Source organism: Triturus cristatus, chromosome 3_1 (genome assembly GCF_964204655.1).
Source record: "Triturus cristatus chromosome 3_1, aTriCri1.1, whole genome shotgun sequence".
NCBI classification, from domain to species: domain Eukaryota; kingdom Metazoa; phylum Chordata; class Amphibia; order Caudata; family Salamandridae; genus Triturus; species Triturus cristatus.
Genome location: NC_140583.1, coordinates 1,162,995,175 through 1,163,005,557, shown reverse-complemented (window position 1 = coordinate 1,163,005,557; position 10,383 = coordinate 1,162,995,175).

Sequence of the window (10,383 nt, the reverse complement as noted above, 5' to 3'; positions counted from 1 at the left end):
ATCCTTCAGCTACATGTGGTACAGGTGAATGATAATCAAAGATTGTTTCCATTCAACCTGTTAAAAATGTCATGAAAGCATTGTTATCACCATTCCAAATAAAAAACAAATCATCAATGTACCTGGCCCATAAAATAACTTTTTCTTGTACTTGCCGATTGCCTGGTCCCCAGGCATGTTCCTTTTCCCACCATCCCATTACAATATTTGCATAGTTCAATGAAAATGATATGCCCAAGGCAGTTCTGCATTGTTGATGGTAGGTTGAAAAGGAAAATATTGTTGGTCAAAAACACTTCAATCATGGTCAAAAACATACATTTGAGTGTTGCAGCACTTGAACATTCCTTTGTTTGAGAAAGTATGTGCAAGCTTGAAGACTGATTTCAATATGAAATTAGTGATCGGGCTTTATTTGAATGAGGATGGCGTATTTCAAATGCAATTGGGTTATGTGGGTACTATACCAAGCTGTGAATCAGAAGTACCAAATACCTAGGTCACATACTATATATACAAACCCAAAGTACTAAGCATGAAAAGTTGGTGACTTAACAAATAACACTTCTGAATTATGTACCAAACACAATGCTGTCTCCTTTGTGATAAGTTGAAGGTTTGTTTTTTATTGTTTTAAAATATTTTTAAATGCAACTACAGCTCCTACAATGCCTCCTAAATGGCTGCAATGGGACTAGTATGTAAACCTTTATGAAGAAAAAAACTCACCTAATGTGAAAAAGACCCTGAGGGGTTGAAAGGCGTTGGTGGAGCGAGTGTGTAACTAAATGCATTCTTTTGAGCTGGAGTATACGAGTGTCTTGTAATTTTGTGAAAAACTATCAAATTGGGCAGGCGGTTGATCCCCAATGGCAGCACCCGCTATAGAGCGTACAGAGAACCAGGACCACATTGGTTGTAACGTGAAAGACTCAGGGGCACCCAGCACAACACGTGGAGGAAGGAGGGCCCACTGGGGTAGAGCACTGGAGGTCAGAGTCGGAGGGTCTCGCCTGCACGGGGTCTCCTCGAGGTGTCTAATCTGTATGTCTTTGCAGATGTAATGGTGATTTAAATTGAAAATCTATTGCCTGTAATGGCAATGCACCACCACTCCATGTGTACTGCACTCTATGACACACTATTCTATTCCATACCCCTCTATACCCCTCAACTCTATGCTATTCTACTCTATTCCATGCCACTCTACTCTACTCCACTGTATTCGTCTCTCCTCTTCTCCACGCTACACCACTCTATGACACAGTACTCAACTCTATGACACTGCCAACACCTCGACGCTATGACACTCTGCAACACTTTACTCCACTCTATACCACTCCACTCTATGCCACTTTACGCCACTCCACTCTACTCCACTCCGCTTCACTACACTATGAAACTCTGCAACACTACTCCACACCACTCTATGCCACTCTATTTTATGCCAATTCACTGCACAAAACTCTGCGCCACTTAATTCTAGGCCACTCTACTTCTCTCTACGGCACTCCACTCTACGACACTCAACTCTACGCCACTTCATGACACTCCACACTATGCCACTCCACTCTATGACACTCAACCCCACTCCACTCTATGACACTCTATGCCGCTTTACGACACTCCACCCTAAGACACTCTATGCCACTCCACTCTATGCCATTGCACCCTTTGCCACTACACTCTACTACACTCCATGTCACTTTATGCTGTTCCACGCCACTCCACTCAACAACACTACTTCACTTCATTCTATGCCATTCTACGACATTATGACACTCCACTCTATGACACTCTCCGCCACTCCATGCCACACCACTGTACCACACTGCACGCCACTTTACTTCACTCTATGCCACTCCACTCTGACACTTTACTCCACTCCACTCTACAGCACTCCACTCAATGCCACTCCACAACACTCTGTGACACTTTACTCCACTCTATGACACTTTGCAACACTCCACTCTATGCCACTCTACAAACACTCAGCTCTATGACACTCTATGCCACTCTACAGCACAGTGCCACTGCATGTCACTCTACTCTACAGCACTCTACGACACTCCATGCCACTCCACACTACTCAACTCTATGCCACTTTGTGCAACTCTACGACACTCTATGCCACTCCACTCTAATACACCTCACACCACTTTACTCCAAGCTATGCCTCGCCACCCTGACACTAAACTCCACTCTACTCCACAGCCCTCCATTCTACGCCACGCCACTCTATAACACTTTACTCCACTGTACGATGTACCACTTTACGACACTCCACTCGACGCTCATCCACTTTATGTCACTCTATGCCGCTCTGTGCCAGTCCACGCTACAACACTCTATACCATTCTATTCCACTTAACTCTAGGCCACTCTGCTCCATGCCACTCCACTCTACGACTCTACTACACTCCAGTCTATGACACACCACTCTATGACACTCTATGCCACACTAATCTACTCCACTCTATGACTCTACAACACTCAGTCTATGTCGCTCTACTCCACTCTAAGCTATGCCACTCCATTACACTTTACTTTATGACACTTCACCTCATTCTACGCCCATTCCACTCCATGCCCCTCCATTCTACAACACTCTATTCCATTCTATGCCCCTACACTCTGACACTTTACTCCATTCCACTATACGCCCCTCCACTCTACTACTCGGCCACGCACTATGCCACTCCACTCTACAACACTTTACTTCACTCTACTCTACACCACTCCCCTTTACTCTATTCCATTCTACGCCACTCCACTCCACTCCACTCTACAAACCTCTACGATTCTTATCTCTGCGCCACGTTAAACCCCTTCACTCTACAAATCTTTACTCCACTCTAATATACACCCCTTTTTTGCAGTTGTATATAGCGTGAACTCAACCCAAAGGTATCAGAGCGCTCCAGTTGCATTACAGATGGACACATTCATTTTTAGGCATGGGGTGATTAAGTGATTTGCCCAGAATCACAGGATGTTTGAGCCTCTGCACCAGACTAGAACATAGTTTCCGAGCTTCAAAGTCGGCCACTCTAGCCATTAAGCCACATCCTCTGCCTTCACTCTACAGCACTCCAACCTATAACATTCTACGTCCGCCACTCTACACCACCCTACTCTACTACACTTCATGGCACACTACACCCTTCCCTCTACGACCCTCAACTCCACGACACACCACTCTATAACACTCCTTTCTATGATACTCTATATAACTCTACCCCACTCTATGCCACTCCACTCACAACACTCTATTCCACTCCACTCTATTCCACTCTATGCCACTCAACTCTATGTAACTCAGTCTATGCCAATCCACACCACTTCACTTCACTCTATAACACTCTACTCTACTCTATTCTGTGCCCTTCTACTCTACACCCCTTCATTCTACACTACTCCGGTCTGCGCCAGTCAACTCTACAACTCTACTCCACTTTACACCGCTCTACGCAACTTTCTCCAAGCCACTCTAAGACACACTACTCCACTATACTCAGCTCCACTCTATGTGCCCCTGACTCAACAACACTACTCCACTAAATGCCATTCCGCTCTACGCTCTTCCACTCCACACCACTCTACTCTACTCTATGAAATTTCAACTGTACAAGACTTAACTCTACGACACTCCACTCTACTCCACACCACTAACTTTTAGCCATTCTGAACAGCAGCCCCGCTAGCTGATGTGACATTGGCAAATTCAATAGCTCTTGCATAGGCAAAACCCATTGGCTTGTTAGGTAGAGTCTAGAGGCTGTCCGCTCTGCGAGGCATGCAGTAGTAGAGTATGCTGTGTAAGCCTTGTCCTCTCTCTGCCCATACTTTTCATTGGCTGATGTCATTGTCCTTGGTAAATGCTGGCTTCCGATTCATTACGAGGCTTGTTAGTCCCTCCTTGTTACCGCCTTGTCTCCATTTGTTACTGCCCATGAGGACTCCATCTTACTCGGGAGCTTTCATTACCAGTTCAGAGAACTATTTACTTCATTAAGGGACTTAGCACGCATGGGGTGCCAGCTTCGGTAATGGCGGCCGCTTCTTAACCTAATTTGCATTTCATTTTCTGTTTTATTTTATTCAGACTTTAATATGGAGCGCGCGCCCTCTTCAGGGCCACGGCGCTCAGTTTATTATTTTCATTTTTTTATTTAATACCGTCTGGTCTGAAATAACAGGAAAGCTCATTTATGGTTGCGAACTTTCTTCTGGCTTCTAGATCAACTTGCATTCTATTCTATAGGTGCCATCTGAAACCTCAGTATTACACCAGAAGTTACGACGAGTCTCTCAATGGCATTACCCATCATCCTTCTTAGCTCCCCTCCCCAAAAAAAGTTAATCCTGTCCTGTTTATTTGAATTTTGGTTGTGCTTTTTAAAGTGTACACGGTAAAATTAAATTGAAGCATTGTTTAATCTATTTTTCTTCTCACGGAGACATCTAACTCAATGTTCTAATTCTACATGTTTGTGACGCAGTACTGTGAAATTACAAACAAGCGATGTTTTTCTGTAAGAAACATGTCATTATTGGTATGATTTAAAAATAAAATCTGTTTCCATTTTTCTTAAATTGGCTCAAAGGTTCTCACTAATTTTGCTTTAATGAACTTGAGTTTACTCGTCGATAAGGTGTTTAAGACACCTTACAACATAATGTATGTGTAAAACGCATATTTTGTTATCCTTTTAAAGTTTAAACGACAACAATTTAAGACTGAGCATTTACGATGTAAGAAAATGTCCCTTCCTCCCTACTTTTGAATTCAGCTCAATTGGGTTTCTGTCCACCCAGTCCAAACTGCTGGTCTCCTCTGTCCATCTCATAGCCTTTTACGTTCATCTGCACCTTCCTTCCCGACTGAAGGGCCTTACTGGCAACTTTGTGAACAAGCATTGGCATAGCCAATAGGTCTCGCTTTTGGGACCTATAAGTGTTGTTATGCAGCACAATATCCTTGGTGCAACAATATTAACAGTTGCCTGGCTAAACACTTACACGGTCCTAAAGGCAAGACCTATTGGCTATGCCAATGCTTGTTCTTTAAAATGTCATACGGAGCGCGGCGCACGCTTCTGGGACACCGTGCTAAGCTCTTATTAAACGGGTGTGGCTTAGCAGGAGGCCTGACCGGTAGTCCTGCGGGAGAAGACTAGTCTGTTAATACTTTTAATTATAGCTCTCTGCTCGCGTTATCTTCTGCATGTCTTTACATATAATGGCAGGCAGCCCCACCTGGATTTATTCTCACCTGGCATACTCGCCACCCGAGAGGCTGCTGCCACGTCTCTCCACGACCCGCTCTTCCAGAGTGCGCCTGGTCTACCGGGCGAAATGACGCTGCTCACTTCAGGGTGCTCCATCTAATCGCAAGCAAGTTCCGCTCAGGTAAGTTGCCCACCCTCCAGTAGCGGCTGGTGACATTTGAAAGTGGTGAGGGCGTAAAATGATTGTCATACTGCACCGTCGCAAGCAAGCATAGCGAGCGGACCCGAGCAACCTAAGGGGGTTTCAGGGGGATTCTACCCCGAGAAAATTTTGAAAAATAGTGGACAAATGGTGCATTTTCAAGCAAATTTGAGAAAGCAGGAAGGTTAATAAAGCATTTGTGAAAGTGCAGTTATTACATTAATAAAGAGATGTCATATAACATAGGTAGCTGCTTATTCAGTATAACTAGGAATATTAATCTGAAAATGTGCGAGTAGAAAAAACGCATACAAATATGAAATACTTGAGATGAACTGCTTCTAAAACTGAACTATCCTGTTCCTCCGAACAGGAGTGTGACATGTTAATTACTGACGATGCAATTTAAGTCAGATGAACATTCTGCTTTGAAGAAATGAATATGCTTCCCAATGGTTTTCTGTTAGAATGCATCAACTGTAGACACGCCGAGCTGGTTATCATATTTACAGCTTAAACATTACATTTACGAGAATCACCATCCGCAAGCATTAAATTGGGAAATCAGTGCTGGGAATTAAAATGAAGTCTACTTCTAAACAAAATGCAAATATAATCTAAAAATGTATCTCAATAATTATAAAAGCAAATGTACTGCGAGTGTGTTTACCTTTATAACACATGTGTCTGTGTGCATTAGCTGCCTCAAACTTAAATCCTTCCGGTCCACTGCCATTTTCTCTATTTAACATAGCAGTACCCCCAAAAAATCTGGGTTCTTTTAAGGGGCCATGCTGTTCTTTATACTCGGTGCAATGTCTGCTGAATGTAAAAGTAGACTGCGTGGTGGAAGGGAGGGGGATGTACGTCTAATCTCTCATAACCTTCAGAATCTATCCTTGATCTCAGCAAACAGAGCAGAGCAAAATGTTATTTATGGATTAATTCATCTTTTCATCAAGGGTGACTTATGTGGTCTTTACTAACTTAACGCACCCGTTCTGGCCCAAGTTCTGATGAATAAAAATGAAGATGTTGCCAAATAATAAAGTGACAGGTTAATTTATTTACAGCCTGGAATGGTATGAACAGTGAAAGCACTACTTTTGCAATCGGTGCTACGGCATGCGCCGGGTCGGCCGGGGCTCAGGCGGGACACGAAGGGCTTCTGTCTAACACAGCTCTGTTTGAGTGATGGGCACTTTGGCCGAGCCTACGCGCACCATGACATTCACTAGCCAAATCCCTTCTGGTCGCAGTAGTGCCTTGTACTTCCCTGTCCACCCCCACTTTCAAATGTGTGCCAGCATGTAGCCACTTGCACCGTCCCAGATTCGCTTCCCCTTCTACCCCTATTGATCAAGCAAAACTACAGTGCAGGGGCAGCTCTCTGCAGATTAGCAGAAGGCCTTGGATACACCAATTCCAAAACCGGAGGAACACGGCGGGATGCTGCTCAGTTGTGTTAATATCAGAGGAATGGATTTGATGATAAAGGCAAAACGTGAGATTAAGGTTGTCCCAGGCCAGGCTGCTAACAGGCCCTGCTGTAGGCCTTGGCGGCTGCTTGCGCACTCTGGGTCAGGAAAGCGCTGAGAAAATCAACAACAAACCTACAAGGTTTAAGGTTAACCGTTACAATAATTGAAACACATCATATCATTGGCCAAGCGTGCAATGACGCATTTACAGACGCATTTACGGATTCTTACTTATTCAATATCTATCTGATAATCTGACTGATTCTCATGTTAAGAAGATGCTCACACTTAGATGAAGCAGAAAGTTCCTTTAATTAACATAAACCAACACATGCTCCGGAAGGGAGGAGCGAATGACGACTTGCAGTGTCGGCGATCAGTTGTCAACTGTCAGTGATACAGTTGGACAGCTGATGACCTCACAGGTATGGTGTCCGCGCAGGGACACACAGTGGCAAACTAGAACGGTGTCCCAAGTGGGACACAAGAGGAACGTAACACATCTTCCCCCCTTGAAATCAACGTAAAAGTCAGGAAACTATGGAAGGGGTGAAAGGTCTAAGTGAGGTAAGTATCAGTCACAAACAAAGTCCTTGAGCTTCATGGGTGCCCCCAACAACCTTCCCGCACGTGTTCTGCGGACTTGTGGTAAATCTCCTTCAAGCGGTGTGGGTGGCAACTTGCGCCGGTTTTCCTTAATGGCCTGAGTGTCTTTAATCGTTATTGATGGATCCATGGTGGTTCCTGTATCGCTTCTTTCCACAGTCACGGGTGTTGCAGGGAACTCATAGTCAGACTCGTAGTCTGAAAAGTCCATAGATGTTTTGTTGTCTTTGGAGGCAGTACCTTGATTATCCCTGTAGCTTTCCGGAACGGGATCCTTCTTGGACTCAGCTTCGGGGTTTGCTGGATACTTGTACGCTGACAGTGCTGAGAAATGCCACACTCTTCCGTCGCTCAAACGCGCTGAGTTGCCATAAATGTTCCGTACTGACAAGGGTGGGGTATATCTATTCTGCATCTTCCCCACGTGACCACTCCTTCTCACCTTGACAAGATCTCCCACTTTGATTTCTACTTCCTTGCATCCGTGCTTTTTGTCATAGAAATCTTTTGTTTTGTGCTGGGCTAGCCTAAGTCTCTCTTGGATTTCTCTTGCCGACCACTCCACTCTTTTGGCAGCATTTATCCACCCCACGTTGTCTTTAGATAGTGGCGTTCTGCCGCGCATAAGTTCAAATGGGCTATGACCCGTGGTGTCACTTGGTGTGATGCGGTAAGCCCACACAGTTTTCAACACTTCTTGTTTCCAGTCGAGGTTATTGTTCGCTGCCAGTTTGATGGTCCCCTTCAACACTCTATTAAATCTTTCAACCGCACCATTGGCAGCGGGGTGATACACAGATGTGGTTTTATGTTTTATATTGTGTTTTTGTATATAATTTTGAAAAATGTGAGACATGAATTGTGCCCCATTGTCACTAATAATCTGCTTGGGTAGACCTTTCCTTGTAAATGTCTCGTCCATAAATTTAACAAGGTTGTGCGCATCTGGCTTACTGGTTATTTTTACTTCCGGCCATTTGCTGAAGTGATCCTTAATTACTATCACATACCATTGGTCCTGCGCTTCCGTGATGGGTCCCATCACATCAATGCCGATTCTTTCCCACGGCATGGTGGGTGACGCAATGGGTTGTAATGGTGGTCTAAACGGGACTTGTGATTTGTCTGCGTCCATGCATAACTTGCATTCTCTGATCACCCTTTCAACGTCTTTGCTCACGCCTGGCCACCAGTACATATTTTTCACTCTGCTCTTAGTCTTGGCAATACCCAGATGTCCTTCATGGCATATGTTGAGAATTTTGATACGTAATGACTCCGGCGGTACGAATCTTCCATTTCTGATCAAAAATCCATCCTCCTGGCACAATTCATTCTTGACTTCCCAAAAATGTTTCAGTTTTTCTTGTAGCCTATTCTTTGCTGGCCACCCCTTATTAATTTTTTCCATCACTTGAACGATGGTGTCATCTTTACTCTGTTCGGCGAACCATTCGTCTTTTTCTAACCTGCTGTTCTCATCAAAAATTTTAGCAATGCACATTTCTTCATTTTCCTCTTCAGTCTGCTCCCTGTTCTTCAAAGGCATTCTGCTGAGATAGTCAGCCACGACATTCTTCACACCTGGTATGTAATGCACCTTGTACACGAAGTCAAACAGGCGTACAGACATTCTCGCCAACCTTGAGGATGCAGTGTATAATCCCTTGGTTGTCAGCACTTTGACTAGGGGCTTGTGGTCAGTGCAGAGATGGACCATCCTTCCCCAGATATACTGCCGGAAATGCTCCAATGCCCATACACACGCGAGTGCCTCACGTTCAATCACGGAATATTTTTCCTCCGCTGGAGTTAGTGATCGTGAAGCGAAAGCCACAGTATTCTCATTGCCCTTGGAGTCTTTTTGGGTTAGGACAGCACCAATGCCCTTGTTACTGGCATCAGTTGTCAAATAGTTTTGCAAGGTTGAATCGTATCCTTGCAATGGTAAAGCCGTGCACATGTCGTTCTTGAGGTTTTGAAAAGCGGTTTCACAGTCCTTGCTCCATTCAAACCTGTTCTTTGTTTTGAGCAGTTGTCTAAGATCGTAAGTTTTCAATGCAAAGTTTTTGATGAATTTGGAGTAAAACTCCACCAGTCCTAAGAACGATCTTACTTCATCCTTGTTGGACGGAATAGGGGAATCCTTAATTGCCTGTAACAATTCCATTTTTGGGCTAATACCTTCACCTGTTATCTTATGGCCCAGGTAATTTACAGATTTACATGCAAATTTGCACTTGGAATGTTCTGCGGTGAGACCTTTACTTTCCAGGATTTCGAGGACTTGCTCAACTCTTACATCGTGTTCTTCCTTGGTCTTCCCCATTATCAGGATATCATCCTGAAATAGTAAAATCCCTTTAATTCATTTGAAGGCATGGTTCATAAGTCTTTGAAACATAGCTGCCGCTGAGGCCAAACCAAAAGGTACTCGGGTGAACCTGAAACAGCCATGTGGAGTAATGAAAGTCGTCAACGACCTGCTGTCACGATGTAGTGGCACTTGGTGGTATGCAGACTTCAAGTCCACTGTTGAAAACCATTTTATACCCTTGGTTGCAGCCAACATTTCGTTTATTTTTGGAAGTGGGTACTGTTCTACAATGATGTTTTGATTTAGGTCTCTCAAATCGACGCAGAGCCTCAATTTTCCGTTGGCTCGTTTGGCAATGACCAACGGGGCGACCCACTCAGAGGCATCTATTCTTTCAATAATTCCCTCGTTCAGGAGTTGGTCCAATTGAGATTCAACCTCCTCTCTGATGGCAAAAGGGATATTTCTTGATTTGTGTATCACGGGTGTGTTAATAGGTTTAAGTTGTATCTTATGTTGATACCCTTTGAGCTCTCCTACAGTCCC